General features: G+C 43.0%; 1 protein-coding gene and 1 long non-coding RNA gene across 5 annotated transcripts in view; one reads left to right on the plus strand and one right to left on the minus strand.

Annotated features, from left to right (window-relative positions):
- The window catches only part of NR6A1 (nuclear receptor subfamily 6 group A member 1), a 101,591-nt gene that overhangs the window by 55,030 nt on the left and 21,121 nt on the right, over positions 1–25,440 (minus strand). The gene's annotated exons all lie outside the window — the stretch shown is intronic.
- Positions 1,898–24,692, plus strand: LOC138682074 (uncharacterized). 2 transcript variants are annotated; one of them, XR_011322294.1, is made up of 3 exons: positions 1,898–2,713; positions 16,474–16,503; positions 21,269–24,692. It is a non-coding gene; the product is annotated as an uncharacterized lncRNA (long non-coding RNA). The 2 variants fall into 2 exon arrangements; XR_011322293.1 differs by having other exon boundaries at positions 21,617–24,692.

Here is a 25,440-nt window from a genome sequence, read left to right on the forward strand (position 1 = left end):
TGTAAAGACCATACTGCAGACACTCTTACAGTTTAATTTTTTTTTTTTTCATAAATAGGATCAAAGATACTGTATGCTTTTCAGCCAGTGCGACCCATAACTGACCACTCAGAAGCACATTCATACCCCAATATGCACAAGAACACGTATTTTAACAATAGTATCAACTATGTTTTAGAAGAATCATCAAGTGACTCAAGAAGTGAAAGATAATCTTTGAAAGAGGACACAGAAAGGAAGCTGTCTGGAAACCGGAGAAGTTACTAGAATGGTTATTGTGGGCAGAATGGACAGCAGATAGGAACTATCTCCTTCACACTCATGACAAGGAGGTGGGAACCTCTTCATCCACATCAATAGCAGCTGCGTGACACTGATATGAGCCTGGGTCACCATTCAAGCAGCGTATTGACCTTTTTTTTTTTTTCCTTCAAATGGCTTCCTTTTGGATGAGTTCCGTGTAACTGTCATTTGTTTTTTCATTTCATTTTCATTTTCCATTTACGCATTCATCACCCTTGAGAGTGAATTCTATAGAAATCCATGTCAAGAATGCCCAAATGGGACCTCTGACCCACCCCTTGCCTCCTCTGTGTCCTGGGGTGGGCTCCTAATGCCAACATCATCACACGTCCGAAAATGCTCAGCAAACCCAAGTTCTACTAGACCAACAAAAGGGCATGAACCGCGTTACTGCTGCAGCACCTTCCCTTCCATCAGTTACCTGTGGCTTCACCAGTGCGTGCTCGCTGCCTCGGGGAGCTGCCAAAGCAGAGGAATCCAGAATCATCAGTAGGTTACCATGGTCATTATGAAAAGCATTTTAACAGCACCGAAACACAGAGAGAGAATGGCCACGTAGTGTTAGAGAAAGAGAACCTTTCCTACGGTGCATGTTTCACCTATGGGATCGTAAGTTGGAAGGGACCTCAGGAATCATCTAGTCCAATCTCCACTCCAAGGAGGGTGTCCAGTACTTTGGTCTCCCCATGTCAAAATGTCCTCAAAGAAGAAAGAAAGGTCAAGGACTGAAAACAAGCAGAGAAAGAAGACTAAAAAGACTGGAAAAGAATGAGAAGAGAAAGTGGAACAAGTACATTAACTTCTCCCCACTTATCTCCATGGTCTTGCGTTCCCACTGAAAACACTTTACAAAAACAAGGTTGGCGCATTCTCGTTGTGCAATTCCAGAGACACTCGAGCATCTCACTTTACTGTTCCAGCACAGGGAGGGGTTACAGACAAGTGCACGGGAGCAGCTTTGGGTTTTGCTAGTCTAAAACCACCAAAACCAGCAAGTTAGTGGAATGCGTTTATCACCGCGTGGTCTCACTGGAAAACACACTTAAATGCATTTTATTTCTGTCCTGCAGTAGGAACGGCAGTAGTTGCTCTCGCCGCACTCCGACAGCAGTGTCGTGACTAACAGGGACACTTGCAAAACTGGACAGAAAGTTGCCTTGATGTTACGTATCGTTCGGAGGCAGCTTTACCAGTGAGATGGGGCGGGAGGTGTCCAACCGCTCGAGAGGAGACGATCCCCGAGCCGTTTTCCAGTGAGCCATCTACAGCATCCTTCCAAAGCGCCGCAACCTTACTACGACGTGCTATTGCCTTTAAGTATAAATACGTCAGCTCACGTTAAATAAATCTACGTTCACGTGCTAAACACGAGATGCCGCGCCAGCCCGCGCCGCGCACTGACCCAGTTTCCCAGTGGCCCAGGAGGACCAGAAATAAATAAATCCCCCGGCCCGTGGGTTCGGGGAGGCCGACGAGAGCCGACGACCCCGACTGTCTGGCGTGATTAAGGGCCGTGTCACAGCTCGCTGGGGACGGGCACCCTCCCGGCGGGCTCTACGTGACTGGATGCCGGAATCAGGGTGACAGCCCCACAAAAGGGAGAAAGCACGGGGGGGGGATTTGGGGGCCGAGCTGGGCACCCAACGTGTCGCTTCGGCCTCGTGGTAGGTGCGGTGTGGAGAACCGATGTGTTCCCTAGGGCCGGAGCTGGGGGGGGGGGGTTCGTTTTGGGGTGTTTTGATCCCATTGTGCGACGGAGCTCCAAAAGACATCCCTAAGCGCTGCTCCGGGTCGTGAGGGAGCCGGGCAGCGCTACCGGCGCCCGGAGGTGGGGGGGGGGAAGCCGCGGGCCGCGCTCCGCCCGCCCGCCCGGCGGGAGGAGGCAGGTGTCGGTGCGGGGGGCGGAGGCGGTGCCCGGCCCGTCAGACGGCCCCGCCGCCGCCGAGCACCCAAACAACCGGCCCCGGCCCTGCGCCCCGCCGGCGGCGGGGGGGTGTGGGAGGGTGACGGGGAGGCGGCCCGGGGCGGGGGGGGGAACCCTCCGGTGCGCGGACCCGACCCAATCAGGAGGCGACCCCGCGCCGGGAGAGCGAATCGGCGTCGCCGCAAAGCGCACATGACCGGCTGCGCCCCTGCCCGTCATCTGGGCCCTATATAGCGGGGCGGGGGGCGGCGGACGGGGGCTGCGCGGCCGGCGGGGGCAGCGGCGGGGCCCGGCGGGGAACTCCGCCGCCCTGCCGGGCTGAGGGCCGAGCCCGAGAGCGGTAGGGAGCTGTTCTCCCTGCCTTGCACCGGCAGCAACTTTTTTTTTTTTCCTTCCCTTTTTTTTTCTTTTTTTTTTTTTTTTTTTTTTTTTTTTGGAAAGCGAGCCGAGCGCGGAGCCTTCCCCAGGAGCGCGCCGCCCCGCCAGGTAAGGCTTTAATCCCGATTAACGGCTCGTTAGGGCTAAGGCCGCCGGGGGGAGTGGGGGGGTGGTGGGGAGCGGGGGCAGCCCTGCGTCCCGACGTGCTGTCAGGGGATTTTATATTTTTTATTTAATTCGAGGTGTGTTTTTTTTTTTTGTTTCCAGTCTCATTTCTGCACGTGTTCCTTTGTTCTCCGAACAGAAGCTTTTTTTTATATATATATATATATATCTCGGCTTAATGTAACACAGCTGGAGGGAGCCGCTCCCTGTGGCTGCCCTGGGGGGGTGTGGGTGAGGTGGAAGGGGGGGGGGTGGGTTGAGCAGACACCCCCCCCCCATTCCTCCCCCGAAGAAGAAGGAGGGAAAAAAAAAAAAAAAACCACCAACTCCAGCCATTCCCCAGCGCTGGAAGTTGCTCCCGGGTCTGGGTCGGTAACCAGACACGCGTGTCGCCCGAGGGCTGGCGGGGAGGAACTGAGCCAGACGGGGACACAAAGGAGGGGGGGCAGCCCCAGACGAATCGTCCCCGCCCCGCGGTAGCGGAGCCCGGCACCGCCGAGCCCCGCGGGACGCGGGGCTCGGCGGTGCCGGGCTCCGCCACCGCGGGGCGGGGACAGGGAGATGCCCCCGGTGTCCCCGTCCCCCCCCCTTTTGTCTGGCTCCGGGGTGACTCGGTCCCCCTCCGGTGACACCTGGCGGGACGCGGGGGGGGGGGGGGGAGAAGCGCTTAGTCGTCCGCCCGGGGATGATATCGCGACCGGTGACTGCTTAGCGACAGTTGTTGTTGTTGTAGCGGTTCTCGGGTGAGGTGGGAGAGGGTCGAGAGTGTCCAGATTTTGGGGGGGGGGGGGGGGGGTTAGTTCTCCCGGCCGTGCAGGCAGAGCTTTGCGAAGAGGTCTTGCTTCTACCAAGCAGCGTATCGCTCACGTTAATGACCGAAACCATTAACCAAAAAAAACCCCAAAACCCAATCCCCCAAAAACCAGGCGGTAAAATGAACCCCGATTTGCAGTATTCCTGCTCAAACTATCCTACCAGAATTCTTTCTTAACATAACTTAATCTAAATGTAATGCCTTTGCTCCCCAAACCATCAGCAGTTATTAACTGTGACTCTTGTGATGGGCTCTGTGTGCAAGGAAAGACTCTGTCAACTTACGCTTACAAATCTGGTATGTTCTAAGAAAATAATTAAATTTTCATAAACTTTCCCTGTCGGTTTCTTAGCAAAACCAACTCATTTTTAAAGCTATGAGTAGGTTTCCTCAACAAGTTTAAAAGTTGAGAAGGGGATGATTTACCCCCCTTGTTTTGTCCAGGAATGCGAGATAGCATATTTTAAAAGTTAATAAGTATTAAAATCCACGAGGAGCATTAAAAGTATATTTCAAACTCTTGTGCTTTCTGCAGCTAAGGCGCTGGGCTGCAGACCCGCCAGCCAGTTAAGCATTTGCAGCCTCCACGCAGAGCAGAGGTTATTCACATGGCTGTTCGAGAAACTCCATTCATATATCTGACTACCTGGATTTGAATAGAAACCAGACAGCAATTCTTTCGTCCCAGCCACTATTCGCCCCGCTGGACAATAGAGATTTGTTAGCACACAGGCACAAGCCCTGGGACACAAAGCTGGAGGCAGCAGAGATAGGGGCTTCAGTGCACAGGAAATTACAGCTTTTGATGCACTGTTGGCAGGTCTGCCGGTTCAGAAAAGCAACATGACTGTGCCATGTTTAAGAGCTCCTTACTGCCATTTTTAACCACCTAGAATGTCATAAAAGCTTTATTGTCACAGTACATAAAATCATGAAGTCCATATGGTTACTTTTCAGCTGCGGTCGCTGCCCTGTGTCTGGAAGGCAGAAGCGTGATCTGGCTGGAGATTTTAATTCACCGGTGGGGGGCGGGGGGGATTAAAAGAATTTTGAGGACAGAAAACCTCAAAGTGTTTATAAAAAACAGAGATTCATTACTGAGGCAGCTGATGTCTAGCCTGAGATGTGTTTGTGTTCTAATGGACTTCATTTTAATGGTGGCTGTAAGGGGATGAGGCGGACAGCTGATTTCATCATAAAAGCTTCAGTAAATTTGCTCTGTGCATCTCCTGTATCAGTTGTGTAGGAGGACATTACTCAGTTGTGTCAACTTGGCAAATACCAAAATAAATAAGAAAAATAAAACCAAAATGTTCAGTGTCTGGTACCTCCCATTTCCCCTACTTTCCCCCCAGTCCAGAGTTAAAATGAGAACTCCTCAGAGACTGGGCTTTAATCCGCTGATTGGAGCCAATGAGCAGAAATTATCAAGATCAGAAAACCAACCAGCGGGTTTTATTAGATGAAAAGCCTGCCCCTCACTGTGCACGGTGCCTCAGCTGAGGGGCGGAAGTCGGTTCGATCTTCACCCGAACAGCAGGAGGATTTGGGCTGTTCCTCATTTTCCCTATTTTTCCATAAATCTTACCTACCCTACCAACTTCACCAGATAAAATATCCAGTCAGACTGGGTATTAAGACTCTTAAAATTTGCACAGGCATACAGCATGAGAGAGCAGCCAGGACTGTCTCTACATGCAAGTGTCACTACAAGCGCAGCAGGAATGACTTAGCTCTCTTCTTCACCCAGGAAAAACAATGAAATTGAGAGTTGTAATACATTGATTGCAGTTGTGAAATGTGTGTTTTTATTATGAACTGCAGAGATACAAAGTATCATAAAATATAAGGTTGGGCTGTTTGCTGCTCTTAAGCATATTTTATCAATGCAATCCTTGTGACCTCAGAAAAAGGGGAAGAATTTTTGAAGTGAGGAAAACAGGTCCATCTTTCAAGGTACCTGGGAGATACCCAGGAAGACTTGTGCTGATGCTGTGCACCAGCCTATTAGGCAGACGATGGACTTACTTCCATTATTCCTTTGAGCAACATAGGGCAAAAAAAGACCTAGATGACTGAAACAACACAATTTTTGAAAAAAGTTAAATCCTCTCTAAGGTGCTACTTGTAAGATTAATAACACATCCATATATGTGAGGGGCCAGCTCATAATTTTCAACTGCTGTTTCTGAACATTAGAAATACAAATGTGAATGTAAATACTTTTCACAGGAGTCAGTTTTGTCTGAATAATTATATAATTTCCTTGAATTCTCTTCCTGATGCAGTACAATGGCTTGGGTGTATTACTTCTCAGTAAAACTTGGGTGATAAGAATCAGGCTAGATTACAATCAAGCTATTTTGATTTTTTTTCTTGCTGGTACTTACAAATCCAGAAGGACCTACCTAAAATAAGCCTTTGAACAAAAATATTCTGGATTGTTTTTAAAAAAGGCTAAGGATATTGATGGCTCTACCTACAAAGCACTTTTAGATTAAATACCATGGTATTATTAAAATACAGCAACCTCCTCAGTTACCTGTAAGACTGCTAATACTTGATGTTCATCTGGAGGCTGATTTTAAAACCCACCCCTTGAAAGTGCTGCCTAAAAAAAAAAAATATGCTGGAAAGTTAAATTCTGCCCTTGGAGTTTGAATACCTGTTAAGCATATCACTTTGAATGGCAAACAGACCATCAGAGGTTGGCAAAAAGAGCTTCTGCCTAATCAAAATAGCCATAAAAGGAATGTCTGGGCATAACCCGCCCCCGTAAACATCTGCATACTCAGCTTGGACATGGGAATAATCCCATCATGCACGTAAGAAGAGGATGCTGATGGCTGTTCTTGTGTGGTCAGTTTTTTTAAACCGCACATAGAAATAACAGATAATTCAAAAGTCAGTTTTCCAAACTGCAGTTATGGCTATTCCAGTAGAAAGTTTATAAAGACTCACAAAAAAGAAGAAACCTGTTAACCATTAACAGACTTGGAAGCCGCAGCTGATGCAAAAGACCAACACATATATATTAATGAATAGTCAGATTATATAGTATTGCATTCCAGGGTTAGTTGCCAATAAGAATGCATCAGGTATGCTGAAATCTAGCAATACGCTTGGCAATTTAACAAAAAAATGAGTCCTAAGAATTTCATTTTATCTTGGTGATAGCCAGCAGATGCTGTAATCATTTCAAAACCACAGTATTGATTAATATCACTCGGAAGTTTCAAACGTTAAGAACTCAAAAGACAACAATGAGGTATTTTTATGTTAAGGATAATGTGAAAGCATGTGTTTTTTTCATAAGAAGCAACATGGACGTACAGACTGATGATATCACCTTTTTAAATTGACTTCAGTCATTCCCACTTTCCCTGTACTGCCTGAAAATAGTTTGAACCATCAGCAGCTGTCCTGAACCATAATACAAAGAAATTAACACAATCACCATGAACGGCCATTGCATAAAACTGCAAATTTTGAGTGTACTGAAGTGCTGCATCTCAATACCAAAACCCCTTCTACATTAACAATTAATTGTGCCACCTAAATACACGTGCGTGTGAATAAGTATTGTAGGAAGCTTGAGAACAGGAATTCTGCCTGCTCAGTAGCAGGTCACTTTCAATCTTAGCTGCCTTGCAACTGTACACAGTTTGGTTTTGCAACACCACATTACTCAGACCTGCGGTTAACCCGCATTTGACACAAGAAGGCCAGACTGTCTGAGATGAGATGCCAAAATGTGATTAAGAGCAGCAGAACGCTCGGGGCAGGCGTGCTGAAGTGGACGGGCACAGAGCGGCACACGGGGCACTAACGTGTCTCCCCACCAGACACTGGGGCTGCTCCACAGCACAACTCACAACTGCTTTTAATGCACAGTAGACATCATCTGTGTGTTCTGATGGTGGCTCCAGTGCCAGGCACGATGAACCTCAGAAGTGACGCAGTCATTTCTTGCCAAATACAGGCACATTGAAACAGAGTTGGTGAGGTCCAGCAAACCATAGGTTATCAATCCAAAACATTCCTGTGGTACGTTTACTGGTTCTTAATTTGGTAACCTAAATCAGTTTATAGTTTTCTTGAATTCTTGAAAGCATTCAAGGCTTTACTACTTAGTTTCTTTCGGGCTTACTGGCAAACCATACATTTACTTTAGCACAAAAGTACACATCCGTCCTTTCTCACGTGTAGAAAGTCTGTAGCGCCTTCTGTAAATAACGCTACATTTCAAGTCTGATGTCATGAATAAAAAGGATCAGTCTGGTCTGTAAACAGAGGTGGTCAGGGTTTAAGCATACAGACTGTAATTTCCAGTCTCCCATATTTGCTTACATTTACAGCTGCACGCATGCCAATGCCCTGGAGTGTCAGCAGTTCCCATTTACATAATCACAGTGCCTTTAAATCTGGGTACCACTAGCTCTTGGGCTTCGAGCTGAACAGACCAGACCAAGGGAACAAGAGAGCTCTCACCTAGCCAGAGAACATTATGCCTTCATGAGGAAGTCTGACAGGGCAGCTGCATTACAAAATATGGTTATACAAGGGACATGAAAACTCTCCTCTGGAACTGGATGCTATGAATGGCTATTCGTATTCAGATTTATTTCTTTAGGTGGAGTCTCAAATTCAGATTTTTACGTGATAACACGTTTGCACACAAGGTTCATATGACAAATACAGATTCTAGTTATAAAACAGAATGCATTCAAGTTTGCCATATATTTTTTTCTGCTAAAGATTTAAATATCATGTGGCTTTAGCTTTCTTTCTGTTCACTGAATATCAAGGTCAATTAGGAATGATGTCTGGCTAGTACTCTCAGAGCAGATTAGACAGTTGCATCAAAAACTAGGACCATGTATAGGTCATCTGTTACTGTGACCTAGATTTCTGAGAATCTGTTCAATTTGTTTTATTGAAAATGTGGTACTCCCTCAGTTCTGTTTCTCATAGCAAACCTCTCTATAATAGCAGAAAATAGCTTTATTAGATACTTAAGAGACGTTGCTTACTACTTCTGCTAAGACACAAAGAAAATCAAATCCATGCAGCAGACCTGTGCCTGTCATCCATTTAATTTTAAAATAACTTAAGGTTCTGAAAGGCTTATGCCTTATAATCTAAAGCATTTGGTCCACATGCCAAATACTAAGCAATCTGAAATACATAATAGCTTAGCTTCAGCTTTGTTTGCCCTATTTAATTCATTTTTTTCCTTCAGTAAACAGTGGATAGATGCAATATTTCTGCAGTCTACTTTGGAAATGAAGAACATGCTGAAATATTTGAGTAAAGTGAGGCTATTTCATTTGTATCATCTGTATGAGCTTTGTGGTGCCCTCGAAGGATAGTTGGTTTGGATTGCTCAGCCTGAGAGCAGAACCAGACTTCCCTCCTAAAGCCCTGGTGTTTACTTATTGAGTATAAAGATTGTGCTATCTGAATTTTGACAATATTGCAGTATATCCACCTATGCTTTCTGGGTTGTCATTCTGAAACCACATAAAAGCAGATTTCCATTTGGAACATTTTATGACAAATTTCCTTTCCTCTCACCACTCTTAATTGTTCCGGTTACAAAGCAATTACTGAAACATAGATCATGCAAACACACTGGTTTGTTAGTGTAAGTATTTGGGAGAGGGAAGGGGAGAAGGTCTATCTTAAAATATTAGAAAATATTTTCTAAACACCAATGAGTTCAGTGTAAAAGGAAAACTATGAAAATAATGAAGTGATTGCAGAATCCGCAATTCAAAGAACAGTACGCCAACCAAATTTTAGAATTATCATCATCAGTCTCTGTGGCTTATCATGCTGTGGTACAAAACACATATAGAACAGTTGTGCTCTCATCACACCCCAGGAGGAAAGGTAGGTAATACAATCAAACAGCAGTAGAAAGGGCACCAAAAAAAAAAATAAAATGTGACCATAGATTGAGATCCACAGATTAAAGTCTCTAGCATTGTACTTAGTGAATCTGTTTTTTGGTTGGGTTTTTTTTTTCAAAATTCTAAAGCTAGTTCTACTAAGTCATCGGAATTTTATACTACTTTCATATTCAAACTTTTATATGCATCTTACAGCACACTGGGACCAATTTATTTTGTAGGCAAGATAAAAAAACAGCAATATTTGGGTGATGTTATCCAAAGATCATTCTTCTAAATGAACATAAGTACATTTTCTCCTTTTTGTTTCACATGATGGCTGCATTTAAATAGGCTAAATGTATAATTCAGAAAAGAATGGCTGAGTCCTGCTCACCTGGGGGTCATATCTACATCCATCCCATATTTAAAAGCACACAAAAGCAAAGAAATTAAATATATAGGAGGGGGGGAGGAACTCTTTCTTCCAACAGAATATTTGCCTGGTAACCAGATACAAGAGAACACCTTTTTTTTCCCTAAAATAATACTTAGTTGTTCTGCAAGAGTCTTAGAAGATACTTCTATTTTAAATTTTAATACCTGAAGAACAGTTACAAAGATGGTGCTGCTCTCTGCTTGAGCAGCATACACAAGAGCAGTGGAAAGAAAAGTATCACAGAAATAGGGCTGCAGTTCTCTAAGGTCAATGCTGTGTGTGCATGCTGTAGTTCAGATAATTTGTAAACAAGGCTAAATGAATTTGGTGTGAAAATGTGAACAAACAGCAATGAAACGCAGTGGAGATTTGTCCATCGCATGGATTAGACCATGCGTAGGATGTAATAATGTTTTTTTCCTGACAGCAAGGAGCACTATACATTGAGGCCTCATGGTACCTGCTGTGACTAAACAGGAGTAGCCAAACCCAGAAAGTGGGAAGCCAGCATCTTGCACAAGTTCAGCGAGATCAGGGCACTTGTTCTGTGTGTAGCACCCATTCAGCTCATGAGGAAGATGTACTTCTCATTGAAAGAATAATGCATTTCCAGCTAAGTCACATGTTGGCAAGTGATAAAAAATCTCACAACGGCTAGGAAGAGGAGAATGGGGAAGATGATAGGATGGATTGTCACCTTTTTCCTGCTCATTACGACGTCATTGTAATGTCATTTTCTTTCCTTCAGTTATTTACAGTTATTGGAAGTAAAATCTTTTATTGTACTGAGTGTATCGTGAAATGGAGTCTTACAAGATGGCAGCATAAAATTGACCCAGAGGTGCCATGCTGCCAAAACTGAACCAAAAAGTGAGATTTTAGAGGCATTTCTTTTGAGAACAACTCCAAATCTTGAAGTCTATCAGATGAGAATTGCTGGGTTATAAAGCTGAAAAACAGAAACTAATTATCTTCAAAGGGACAGTTATCAATGAATCGGGAGGAGACATTATGGTTATGAAAAGCAAATCGTTCATTTGATTCCTTCCCATCCATACTGCTTCCCAAGCAGGTAACCTAAGCTTTATCCAGCTAGTATTGCTAATATTCCAAACAGTGAGTCAAATATAAAAGTCCCAATTAGCATATGAAAAAAAAAATCTCTATTTTTATATTGTTATGTATGATCAGTGTGCGAACAGGGGCATGCTGCAGCAGTTAAAATGGGGGTCATGCCACTGGTCTGGAGTCGCAGGAAGCCACCTGTGAAACATCCTGCTCAGCAACGGACCTTCCCTTCTGTAGCAGGGATCATGTTTTAGTATAGTCTTTAAAAATCAAGCCATATAAACAAAAGAGATACCTCAAATTTCTCTCCTGATTAGTTTGCAAGATGCTTTTCCCATGTTTGTCAATCGCACATGCAGGTTCTGGGCATTTCTTCAGTATCTCAAATCAAAAAACTAAAATGATTCCTTGTAAGACACACATACGAGGGTAGGCATCACATTCAGAATGAGCTCACACAATGAAGGCTTCGCAGCATGCACTGGCTCATCAAAACCAAAGATGACCTTAATTCCAAAAAAACAGGATTCTCTTTAACATTATCGTCTCCAGCTACATTATACATTTCAGAAACAATAACAAGGGAATCGCAGCTTGACTGTCGAGACTAGTACGAGAACGGAAGGCATTTTCTGCCCTCCCTACCCTGAAAAAGACTGGCCAAGTCCAGTCTAACTAGTTCCAATCTCAGAGCAAAAAGGCAGTTCTCTGCAACGGAACTAATTTTTGCGAAGACTGTCATACTGATGACTGTGCCAGCAATTTCTAAAATGCTAAAAGGCAGAAAACAATCTCAGTAACAGAATCATCTGCAGTTAGGATCATCTCTCTCCTTCTTAAAACGGAGGCACAGGAACTATGCCTAAATTCACAGCTAATGGGAAATCTTTCTGATCTTCACAGAGACACAGAGTTGCCAGCCAAGAAGAGCAGTCAGCATAGGAGTATCTTCTGAAGAAGTACTTATCTTAAATTCACCACCATGATAAAGATAAAGCGTCCTAGGTCTAAGGCAATGCAGTATTTCAGTGATGAAGAATTGTTAGCATGTTTAATATACCAAAAGAGACAATGTTATTTGTATCTACAGAAGCTGCTTACCCAGCATTAGATGTGTCAGGGCATAGTACAACTGCAGGAATTTGTCAGGAGGACACCTGAGATTCCTCTCTATTAAAAATGATGAATCTAATATAGACAATAATCTTAATGGCAACAACTGTTATCTTAAAAGATGGGGGATAAAAGTTTACAGGAAAGCTGTGCAAATTCATGAAAAGAAAAATGCATTCATGGTTACTGAATGCACAGAAGCCCGTCTCCAGAAGCCTCTCTGTGTTGAAAAATGTCTGGAAGACAGGAGATGGTTAGTAGGAAATATGGAAGTTTCTCCTCCTTGTATCCTTTTCTAAACATCCATTAGCCACTGTTTTGATTGTATTTTAGTCAGAACTGCTTTATTGATTGCAGCCAACAGCTACAATTCAATAATGGTCCCAAACATGAAGGCAGTTTTTTCCCAACAAAGACAATTTCTGAAGTTATGTGAAACGAGATGAAGATACACTTATTATTAAGACATCCTGGGCTGATGTCATTTTCATTCCATGTACGCTGCAGGTACAAACAGCTCATAAATGCAGCTTGCTCCAAAAACCATCCCTGCTGGGTCTACTCAGAAAAACATCCGTTACGCCACCCTTGGGGTGCTGGAAAGCTGTTGCGGTCCTGAAGAAGCCCCTTATCTTCTCCCCAGTTTGCCCGGGTGAAGTTGTACTTAGTCCTTTGGAAAATTTGGTGAAGAGGCAGTCAGGTCTTGCAACACTGTGCGTCTGATCCCTTCACCTTACACAAAAACAACTTTGGAGACAGAATAGCGAGCTGGAGTCTAATCCAGTACGATCAGTCCTGTGTAAGTAGGTCAGCAAGAAAGCTTCTGACCGTGGTAACATCTTCCAGCCCCAGCCGCCCTTCTCACTACAAGCAAATTTTACAAATACTTCCTTTAGCAGGTAACAAGAGATGGAGGGTTTGGTTCTGAGAGCTTGTGTGTTTGTTCTAGAAAGGTAAAACAAGTTTTGTTTAAAAAATACAACTATTTCAGCAGCTTGGAAAAAGTTCAGTAAAGAGCTTAAAAAATTAGAGGGCATCTGATTACTCAACCTGGGATGTCACATTTCAAGAACATCCAGACTAGCTCATTCATAAATGCCTTATTTTATCATGTTTGACAAAAAGAATCAAAACCAAAATAATTTTACTTTTCTGCTAAAATCACTTGCTGAGACTTAGTCCAATATTTCCCAAGAACAAGGAGTATGTAATACAAAATAGTTTTGTTGCAAAATCGCCTCCCTGTAGTTCAAAAAAAGCTTTCCACTCTCCCATATGCTCTTGAAACAGAAGTTCGCACATCGAGTTTCTGAAGGGCAAGTCAAACCATTTTTCCCTGCTAACACTCATCTTCAAGGTTCTGCTTTCCCCCTGCAAAACCAGACCCATTACCAAGCTCAAGGCAGTGTTGCTCTGCTCTATGTGGCTCATTTGTGCAGGTGAAGATACTAACAGACAGGACAAAACTCCCTAGCCTTTGCTGGTTTGCTTCAGAGAACTTTATTTTACTGGTGACAGTCTTTCCGATTATTTAATTGCTCTTAAACCTGTTCAGCTCAGTGATGTCTTTAGGGCAGTCTGTACCAGAACTGGACAAAGTATCATTTCAGCAGTTACAGAAGAACTAAAAGCAGATGCAACAGGCTCTGTTCCTATTCAATATTTCATTGTTTGCACAGTAGTAAAAGTCAGATTGTGCACACACATGCAGTTAATTATCTACCATAGCAAGTACCGCTTCATACAGTGGAGTCCTTTATGTTCACACATGGTCTATATTCCTTGTTCCCAAACATGTAACTTTGCATTGGACTATACCAAAGCAGTCACTTATGCTTGGTTTATCTAGAGATACAGACTTGTGTCACTTTTCTGTCTAAAAAACCCCAAACCTGCTAACACCTGCTACTATGTTTCTCCCAGGCCAGTAACAGCAATGTTTTAGGACAGGGCAAACAGTCACTCTAAGACTGCACCAACTGGATCAAGTTCCCACTTAGAATTGCATTGAGACCTACCCGTTTGTCATTTTTTAATCCTTTTAACATTTGCCACAGCAAATTTGTATCATACCAGTTTAAGTTGTCATACAGCATTAAGTCAAACACCTTACAAAAGTCTAGGGTATGTTGCATCCAAAAGCAAGCTTGTCAACTGAAAATTAGATCAAAATAACTTGGCAAGTCCTCCATAAATCACTGGAAACTGGTATTAACAGCATTTCTCTCAGGTCCCAGAAGAGCTCTGCATTGATTTTCTCTAGGATCACTGTCACAGCACTATGTTTTAAAAGGGCAAATGGAACAGACTGGTAACTGTCCTCTGATTTCATGTAGTCCCAAGACTTGTCAAGTAGTAGGCAGTCCAAGGAGCTTTTGGACAGTTTAAAAAAATAATCTCCAGTGCTAATTGTAGAAGACGGCTGAATCTGAAGTGTTTGGCCATGGCATTGCTACTTAAATGCTTGCTCAAATTTCAGTGAAACAACAGCAATAACTAAAAATACTGCCAGCGATTACATGCTCTTGTCTCCCTGTTGTCTCGTCAAGGTGTATTTGCATGCTTACGCTGCTGAAGTCATTTACATCTACAAAGAAAACACATTTTTGTAGTACAATTAAAACTTGTTACAGGACAAAGTAAACATGCTTGCCCATGGCATTTCCATGGATGCTTCAAGGCAGGCACTAAGACTCTTGTGTTGTGTGCTGAGCACAATCTCAGCCCTGATTTTCATACGCTGGAGTTGCACACCTCCCTTGTAAGAGTCACAGCTATAGCACGGGGGGGATGGAAGGGAAAGTATAGCTGTTTTACTACCAGATACATACGTTAAATTTATTTAGTGACACCTTAGGGCAGTGCCATTAGGATTCCTGCCCTGCTATAAATAAAAGCCTTATTGTGTGGAACTAATAGAACGATTGAATTAGAGTGTAAGAATTGTTCAGGCACCATAAATACACAGCACCAGAAACATCCACAAAATTAACTAAATCCTGTCCCCGTACTTCAGACAATCATCAGGTTAGCAGCCTCTTAGTTTCAGGGTTTGTGTGCATATTTTGAGGAAACCATTTTCTTTATACAGAAACCCATTCTCTCCACTGTAAGTTGAAAGGAAACCCCATGTGCTCTGAATCTACAATATTTTCATTGTAAAGTTCTACTTCAGCAATCCACTACCTCCCTGATTCACGTCACTACACTGATGACCTCAGAGGGATTCCAATTTATAAGGCGTTCCACGTACAGAGCTAACAGAGTCAGGCTTTCAGAGACCCATGCCCCATGGTTGACTGCCTTTAGCATCCAGGGGAGGTGTCGGGTCCACTTAATGCTTTTTCCACAACAGAAAATAATAATTAAGCAGTAACAATAGAGGTGGCAACTGTCAACTATGGGCTGGTTTCAGTGCTTGCTAGGCAAAAAGTCTGAGAGGAAGGTATGTTGAAAATTCATGGCAGGTAATAACTTTCAGGGTGTGTCAGACCAAACTAAGCAGGCCACAGAATAACAACGTCAACAGCACCTTACCAGTTCTGCCATGCTAATGCAAAAAAGTGAACAGAAGTTCTTGTGGTAAGACACAGGCAATCACTTGAGCAACAGTAACAAGAAGTAGTACTAGGAGTATGTGGAACAGAAATCCTATCTCCGTGCTGGTAGCACTCACTACTGTAGTTTTCACATGGCTCTTGCTGTAACAGGTAATCCTCTCTTAAGTTTCCTTCACTATATAGATCTATACATATGTATGTATGTATATACACACACACACCCCCTCCCCAGAGAGAGAAAGGACTGGAGAATGGAAAAAGAACATGGATTTTGTATGCAGTTCTGGGGGTAAAACTTCCAACAACAGAACAGTTGTAAAGATTTCATCTTTTTCTATCCTGAGCCTTGCACATATTGCCCAGTTACAGTTTCCAGAGAATTATTTTATCATTTCAGAATCTGTCCAAAAATCTAGCTGATGGGGAGCTTTGAACTTTGCAAGAGGGAAGGAACATGCAGCCAGGATACAGAAATAACATGTACAGTTTGTTTTTAACATTCAGAAGAAATTCAAGCTCTCAAATCATGAAATGAGAAGATGAAAGTTACCAAGTCCAAGGTCAGCAGAGGTACAAAAGGAGGAACAAGTAGTGAACTGAGGAAAAAGCCTCTCTCACAATGTAGTTTAAATATAAACAGACTGGTTTGGTTTGTTAAAACCAAAATTTCATGGTTGACTTGAACTTAGTTTCCTTGATTTATGTTATACCTACCACATGTAGTCACCCTTCACACTGGGACACTCATGAGGCTTAACACTCGAGGCTGAGCATTGCTTGTTATTAATTCAAATTTTCTTTGTTCTTTCCACCAGCTCCTACTCCAAAAAGATGGCAAGAAAAAGGTGAGACTAATTCTCAGAGAATTCTTTTGATTTTCAGTATCAGTTGATGTTTAATGATACCATTAAAATCAGTCCATTTAAGTGCGACTACAAACTCTATTCTGGGAGCAAGCTCATCTCTTAGACAGCTTACTCAATATAGTAGATGGTTTCAAGTACTTTACTAGACAATACACTTACTGTTAAGTTACATGTATCAGCTCAGGATATTCAGAGACACTTAACAGTCCCTACGACAAGAGAAAATACTCTCAATTAAAAGCAAGTCTCCAGAACTTAAGTGATAAATTATCCCCACTAACTATGTAGGCTGCACTTCACTTACAGCAAAGTTATTTCAGATGTAGCAGCAGATTTCATTTTTAACAAACAAGCTTCAAATAATTCCTCCTCTCAAACCATGCAAGCCAGGTGGAAAAAGTGAGATAATTAGACAGATGCAATATAGAGATTTAAAGAGAATAAATCCCTTTTGCCACTTTTCAGGGGAAAGATAATGCAATTCATTTATTCTAACCAGTACATTCTTAGGCAGACATTTACATATTCAGTTTAAAACATGCAGTTAAGCTGCTCCAATAATGTTCTAGATCACATTAAAAATGATCCAAGCATCAGAAGGACTTCTCATGCAGTGGTTCACTCTGGGCAGGATTTCCCATACCCCTGAACGCCAGGCTGCTCAATCTCCATTACAGGGAATGGAGGAATCCAACTTTAAACAGTTAAAGTCCAGCACTAAATGCCTCTGTAAACTTGCCCATGGCATACAGACTCACTGGTGATTCAGTGATGCCCTTTCATGCTTTCAGCTGCCACAGACACAACTCTAGAGGATTTACCAGTGAGTTTCTTGCAGCATGTAGGGCCACAACATCTCAGTAGCTCAGAGTATCAGACAAGTTAGCGAGCAGAGGGAAGAAACGATTGGGTGAAGAAGCTGCAGCCAATACCAAAAACATTCTAGGGTCAAGTTAATCCAGTTGGAATCAAGTGACTGAAGAAGCATTGTGACCAATCCCCATCCCACTCCCCAGCAGCTCTGCCCAGGAAGATGTTCCTGCCATTGAAGGGTCATCTTAGTTGAGCCAAGCAGTTGCTGAGAATCTGCATGCTGTAAAGCAGTGGCACAAATAAAGCCTTTAAAAACCCGTGGTCAAGAAGAGAGGGGATAGGAGCTGTACAAATAAAAACAGACATTATGTACTCCAGTAAGAAGTAGATTCCCTCTGCACTCTCACTTTCGTTGGTTTACAGTTATGGGTGTCCCCTCGACTTTTTTTTTTTTTAAGTGAACTTTATAAAGAAATCTGAAAGATTATAAACACCCTTAGCATAGCTATTTAGAATATGCATATCCACAGGAGGAAACGCTTTTTCACAACTGCAATTCAGATATATTCAAAGTTGTTTTAAAGAAACACTAAGTCAACTTAGCATCCATAACTGTAGTGTTACACTTCTGCAATTCATTAGTCCTCATGGTTCCATTTCGTAATTAAAATACTTGCAGTTTAAGACTTTACAATAAAGAATGTGCAGTCCTCAGCAGTGTTTCCACTGCTAGTCTATGGAAAACATATGCATGGAAAATATGTACAGCGCATGTATACAGCCATCTTTGGATAGCTTCAGTGAACATTCAACGCTGTCGGTGAGTTTGAGAACTAGAAAAAACCATCGACCGTTGACTGTACCTTGAGGTTTATCACAAACCCTCTGTTAAATGGAAAGCTTGAACCTTCATAGTTTTTCACATATGGTTGCCATTAACAGGTCATGATTTACAGATTATATTAAGAGCTACAGAGGTTGAGTTTTTCCAGTTCTTCTACTTTCTCCAACAATGAATTGGTGTATAAGAAATGTTTGTTTTCTCTTAAAAAAAAAAATTAAAACTTTATACTAGAGCAGAATTTCTGCAAAACAAAGTATCTGAGAGTAACGGAAGGTTTTGTATGGGCAGCACAAAAGCAGTAACGTATCTGCACCATATGGTATGCTTGGAAACAAATCTGAGCATGGTGTATGTTCAAAATAGCAGAATACAGGCCAGATCAGGAGGGAAACCTCGTTTCCATTTGGGCTGGCAACTTGAGCTTCACTGGAAAAAGCTTTGGAATGTCAGTTCATTTGCTCACAGGAACCTGCGCTCGATTTCAGCAGCTGCTCACCGGGAACGCTGGCCGAGGACCGGATCCCTCCCAGCAAGGTCCAGCTGCTCCTTCGACTCACGCTGTCGCTTTACGACTAGACTAGCAAGAAAATGTCCTTCCTTTCAAAGGAACAGAAAGTCAAATGCACAGGCACCTCAGCAGTATCTACATGGTACCCTTTCTATCCCGTCTGGGTGACTAGATGTAGGACTGTACACAGCAGGCTCTGACAGCGCATGACTTCACAAGGGAGCAGGCAGTTGGTTTGCCCCCACAGGGACTGCAGAACCCATAAAAGAAGAAACTACTCAAAGCACATGCCAGGGAATGTTGTCTCAGGCTGCTCTAGAGGAAGAGATCTTGTAACGGGTATAATTTTACTTCTGTATACAGTCACAGATGGGTAGCACTTAATAAAATAGATACCTGTCTCAGGACCAAGAGAAAGCACAGGCTCTTGAAAGTTAAGGCTGTTCCCTTCAAGCACACTTTGCACCTTTATATGCTTGTACCATATGACCTAGTGGCATTAAAATATCAAAACAGGCCTTTGTCAAAACACATGCCAGTAGAAGGTGGTTCAGCTGATAGTTACATGCACCATCAGAGCCTTCCTACCGTAAAGGACTAAAATGCATAACGTCTAAAAATCTTGAACCACGCCGAAGTTCACCATCTGAAACAGTTGCTCAAAGTGATAAACCACTTGTCAACAGCAGTGGAGACCTCGGTAATCATGATGGCATTGTAGTTCTTTTGATAGCCAAGAAGTAGACTCAATGAGGAAATGATAGGCCAAGGGGTAATGGCTTTAAACTGAAAGAGGGTAGATGTAGATTAGATGTAAGGAAGAAGTTCTTCCCGGTGAGGGTGGTGAGGCACTGGAACAGGTTGCCCAGAGAAGTTGTGGATGCCCCATCCCTGGCAGTGTTCAAGGCCAGGTCAGATGGGGCTTTGAGCAGCCTGGTCTAGCGGAAGGCATCCCTGCCCATGGCAGGGGGGGTGGAACGAGATGATCTTTAAGGTCCCTTCCAGCCCAAACCATTCTAGGAGTCTATGATAAATGCTTTTAAGCAGGATGTGTCTCCTACTGGTGTAATGCAAACACTTCCAGGATGAGGCCCAGCCCTCACTGAGATAGAGGACAATGTGCTTCTTGAGAATTTTTGGAAAAGAATTTAAACGCAAGAATAGGGAAGGTTCAGTGAATGCACCATTTTCGAACCCTTGGGGTACACAGAGTCAAAAACCATGTAAACTACAAAACAGATACTCCTGACCACAAGAATCTGTAGTATAAGTGGCGTAACCAAGCAAAATAAATCACCTCTACCAAAAAAAGGCAATTTATACCATATTTTTAATGTAGTTTCTAAACTGAAGAATGTTTTTCTACTACTCTCCCTGTGAAAGTGTACTTTCCAGAAGTCACCAAGCTTTTAAGAAGCCCTAAAATAGTTGTATGTCCTGAGGTGAAGACGACTGCAATACTATTCCATGTGAAAACACAGTAACAGCAGAGCAGTCTGAAGGAACAGCGCTGCACATCTTTAGCATCTAATGGCTGCAATCAACATTCATTGCTGTCGGTGGGTTTTCATTTCTATCAACTCACTGATCAATGAATGCAAACTGCGGACCAGCTAGCTAAGAGACTGTGCAGTCATACATCTCGGGGCATCTTTCCAGCAGAAAAGTGACTTTTTGCTGAAGAAACACTGTATTAAAGTTCCGCCTCCCAATAACTGTGTAGGGCAGGTCTATAGCTCTGCCATTATCTCACCAAAGTAGTTCAGGACATGTCATCCAGCTCCTTCATGGGTGCTCTTTGCCACCTGACAGCCACTGTGAAGATTAACATCTTACACAGTAGTAAATTCCAGATAAAATAAGTATTCCTTGTAGAAAAGCAGACATTGTATCAGGGCACAAACACAGCTTTTTTTGAGGCATACTAACTGTATGAAGCGTGCCACCTATCTTGTTCTGTGAGAACAAGCTCCTCTTCGATTCAATACTTTAAGAGCTTCTGCAGCAGTGCAAGAAAGATCCTGCCCTCCAGCCCCCCAGACACTCGTGCATTGGACCCTCACAAGTCTATGAAGTCTATTTGTCTGCTGAGGCAGTAGTGTTCTTCTAAACAGAGGAAAATCACAATCCATCCTCAGTGTAGATGGAGTTAGTCCTCCCTGTCATTTATCAGCTTCAAGAGAAGGTGCTTCCACATTGAATACTTCATAAAGAATACAAAAAGCCTTCTGTTTTCAACACGGAAACCTGATCAACAACTGTCAGGTGCATTTCTGTACAAGTCTATACTGCTTACTGAAGCACATTAAAAATAGTATCTTGTATTAGGTATATTTTTGCTGTGAAGTGCTTTTTTAAAGAAAGTTTTACTTGTGCAAACTCAGTAACTTCAAATTTTTCTCATTATACTACAAATTTGAACATTATGTGTAATCTCCACCACAGCTTTACAGCACAAATGAAGGTTTAACTTGAATTCTTTAGTTTGGAGCATTGATATCATTTGTGCTGTAAAGCTGTGGTGTTGGCTCCCATTGACTTTTTTTGACACCTTTACTCTTCCTAACCCTGAAAACCAGCCTCTAGCCACATAGCAAAAGCGATCTGTGAAGACAACACACCAGAAAGGTTTCTCCACGCCTACAAACCAAACTCCTGTCAGAGGTTATACTCCACAAGCAGCTCTAGCCAGGTGATCTCCATCCCAGTATTTTCAACTGAAAGATGACAGTGAGCTGCTACTATAGCAGCTCTTCTTCCTGAAGTTAAAGCCAAGACAGGTCCATCTGTATCAGGAAAATACCAGAAAAAAAACCACAAAAAGAAAATGTACTTCTATATTGACAGATATTATCAGCTTGTTAGTCCTAGCCACATTTCACTGTTCATGTTTCAGCCACCCGCCAAATTTAATCTTTGTTTTACAGTACGTAAGCGATAGGAACAGAGCCACCTCCCTGGACAGCATCATCATAACCCTTCACAGCACTCTCAGCATAACACAGCAAAGCCATCCCATTACTACTGAACAAGAGCCTTCCTGGCCTGGGAAGGGGTCACGTTTCAGAGGACGATGGGTGAAAACAATAGCCTTTCTTCTATCCCTCTTCCCCCAGATTCCCAAAGTCTCTGTTGCCAAGCCACCTTATTCTCATGACAGATACTCCTGAAGGACTTTACACCATGCTGGACTCTGCAGTGTGATGTGGTCCTTCCCCTAGAAACCCTTCCCTGCCCCACTGCTCTCCTCCTCTCCTTCAGGGCTTGGGATCTCCCCGTGCTCTGGGCAGGTATCAGAGCTGCTTCATCAGCCAAAGAGGAGTTGCAGGGCAGAGCAGACCCAGGGTAGTTAGTCAGCAGAAGCAGGGAGCTTTGCAGTACAGTCAGGTCCAGGGAAGTTAGTTCCAGCCAGCTACACACACTGGAAGGCACTGAGCCCTACCATGCTACTGTTTTAAATATTGTTAAAAGATATTTCAATTTGTTTTCCTAGACACCTTAGAAGTTATTTGGATAACTTGCAGTGATCTTATTTAGCCCAGGTTAAATATGAGCACTAAAAGCATGATGTAACTCTTTAAGAAGTGCAGGGGGATTTTTAAAGGGGCAGAACAGTTGATCAACTAACTCAATGTTAATAAAAGTGACACCTAGCTATATAGTCCTTTGGTAAATCTCTACTTGCACCACCAGTAAAGTGTAAACCTAAGCTTTACCTGGTTATAGGAAATGAAACTTCCTCCTGAGACAAGCTATGGAACAACACTGGGTCCTATGAAGTGATCAGTGAGAGATGACGAAGGACTGAAGTTGCAGGGCTTTGGATTGAAAGGGATAGTAAGAACAGGAGGGGGCAAAGCAGAAAATTCTCAATGGTTTAAGATGCTGCTGCAGAGAGCATCCTTCATTGCTGTGGTGGTCAGGGCAAGCTTCAATTACAGCAGAAAAGATGCAGGTCAGAAAAGCTTTGTGCAGGAGGAAGGCTAGTGAGTGCTGGAGCTGCCTGCCTAGGGCAGGCAGGGACCCTCCTGCTCTGTGGGTGTCCAGGGAGGATCAGACACATACTGCCTTGAGACAAAGAACCACTGCCTCTTGAGCTGTCCTCCAGATATTTTTTTTTAATGATTTGCATGACACACCTGTGCCCAGGAATGCCACTCTCTCTGGACAGTGTGATGCAGCAGTTGCAGAGACTACCGTGCAGTAAAGGCAAGAGGCCCCTGCGATGCATACCACCGCTCTCCAAAACACCACGCTCAGCGAGGAGAGGGCAGGACGTGACCGAACAGGGAAAGCGGATGCTGTTTCACTCAGCAGCGGTATCAGTCGATTCACTGTGCAATAAAGGGTCCAAATGCTTTTCTTATGCCTTGTTGACTCCCCCAGTTGCTTACGGGATTACGTTAAAGAAGCCTGTTCAGACATGCTGTGCTGATATCCCACAATAACTGTCTCCCTAAGCTTGCTGTACAGTTCAAGTCAGAACAACTTACTAATGACTTTTTAACTCCAATTAGGTGAATAGTCAAAATAAATCCCTCTTGGCTTGTTCTGCTAAAAGACTTAAACTTGTTGAATTTTATACAGGAACAGCTTTACTGAGTTCAGAGTTACAAGCTAAACGGACCAAACTCTTTGCAAAACTGGGGCTTTAGAAAAAAAAAAATCTCCCCTCTCCCCCAGCCTGACAGTGAAGGGCTCTTTTCAGTCACTGCAGTCACCCATAGCAAGCACTTCCACTGAAACCCTTGGTACGCATGGTAGTTTGATATAGAGCATTGACTACAGTAACATAAAAGTGAACAGCCTGAAAGCATGCCCACCGAGTTGTTTAAACATTATGAAAACTAGACAAATTACTCATTTTTGATGCAATTTGACATTTTGCCTTTGAAATTTCCAATTTTTCAGCCTGTTTGGAAGACTCATTCAAAAGTGAGAGTGCACAGTTTGGATTTTTTCCAGTGGCATCTTACATGATGTATAAGAAAGCACTTGTGTATTATTTTAAAGACATTTCAGCCTACTGGTTTTCCCCACATATACCTTTATGAAAATACAAAAGAAAATACAAAATACCAAAGTCCTGACAAAGGTGTCCACCTTTACTGCAAGGAAATGTGAAAATAATTCACTACAATTACTCCGAATAAGACATTTCAGACAAACAGGAAAAACTACAGTAAAGGGGCCACCCCTCCTGTTTGCTAATGCGTGACAAGCAAAAGGCTTAAGCAGATACTCCAAGATCTCAAATGCTCTGGATGCACAAATAAGCCTAAGAATTCAGTTTTCTACTGTGTTGTAAAAATCCTCAAGTTTTTTGCTTTAATCATGTTTGGTAATGAGACAGCAAGGGAAAAAACTTACTAGGGGAAGACAGGTTAGCAGACATGTTCAGAATTTTTCAAAATCCATGCTTGGGAAGTTTTAGATATTTCTGGCACCAACTGTTCGCTCCCTACCAGAGATCGCCACCCCGCAGAACCGCCTGCCCCGGACATGAGCTAAGGCGAACATGTCAAGATGATGCTGAGCACTGGCACGTTCAGTGCTGCCACTGCTACGGAAGTTGGACAGCTGGGGCTGGAGAGGTCTCGGAACTGCCCCAGCAGGAATTGCCAGGGCTCATCTATCAACACCCGGCGGCTCTGGCAGCCAGCGACAGCTAAGCTTGCTGCAGCACTTTAAGGACATTGCCACCCAGCTGTCTGCCCGGCCCTTCGACCCGCTGGCAGGACCCTGGCAGCCCACCAGCGTGCCCACACCCCAGCTGCTGCAGCTCAGCCTGCCCACCAGCACTGAAGGGGTGGTTGATCAAAAGACAGGAAGACATCAAAAGAACTCAAGGAGCTCAGTTTATTCGGTTTATCAAAAGTTTATATAAATATCTTCATAGGGAACAGAAGTTTGACAAGCATTTTTCAGTTTAGCAAAAGATAACAGACATGAAAGCTGTAGCTAGACAAATTCAGACTAGCAATAATATACAATTATTTAAGGGAAAAAGAGGGGGTCATTCAGCTCATGTTGGACAGCCTTGGTTTTAGGATTTGGCAGATACATTCTGATGTGAGAATACTGTGGAAAATTTAGTTTTATTTTAGTACCTTTTAATGCATGAGAGGCCTGAATGCAGTAAATCTGAGCTGCGTTAGGCTACGAAGGTTCAGAGTATTAGCTAATATATCTTCATAAACTATACGTGTGTCTAAACAGCAACTTAAGTTATTCTACATATGCATGTGAAATTATCTGTTTCCACATGAAAGTGATCAACTACATGAAAACCTAGCTAGATGCCTACAAAAGAGTGCTTTATTAATCAACAGGCAAATAACTGCACAGGTGTTTACAACTCAGAGCCTACTGTACATTCATTCCACATGACTGTTCTCATTATAAAGGAAGGAACCATATATTCCTATTGCAGAGGAACCACAGTTCTCCAAAGCTTCAAAGTTCTCCAATAAAAGTAAGTGCAAGTCCATCAGCTCAATGACATATGTGGAAAGGACAGTGTCCTGACTCTGGAAGGCTTTGAGCAGTTCTGAACATCCAAGTATTATTTTTAAAATGAGCTGTCAGTTAATAGTCTGCCACATTTGAAAACTCCAGAGAGTTTCCAAGAAAGACACAAAAAGTTGCTTTAAATGAAAAATTTGCACAGAGCTCATCCCTCTATTATGAACACAATTGTTTTGAATTTATGCCTGTAAATTCCCCAAGTCTGACAAGGACTTGTTGCCAT

The sequence above is a fragment of the Haliaeetus albicilla genome, chromosome 26, assembly GCF_947461875.1.
Source record: "Haliaeetus albicilla chromosome 26, bHalAlb1.1, whole genome shotgun sequence".
NCBI classification, from domain to species: domain Eukaryota; kingdom Metazoa; phylum Chordata; class Aves; order Accipitriformes; family Accipitridae; genus Haliaeetus; species Haliaeetus albicilla.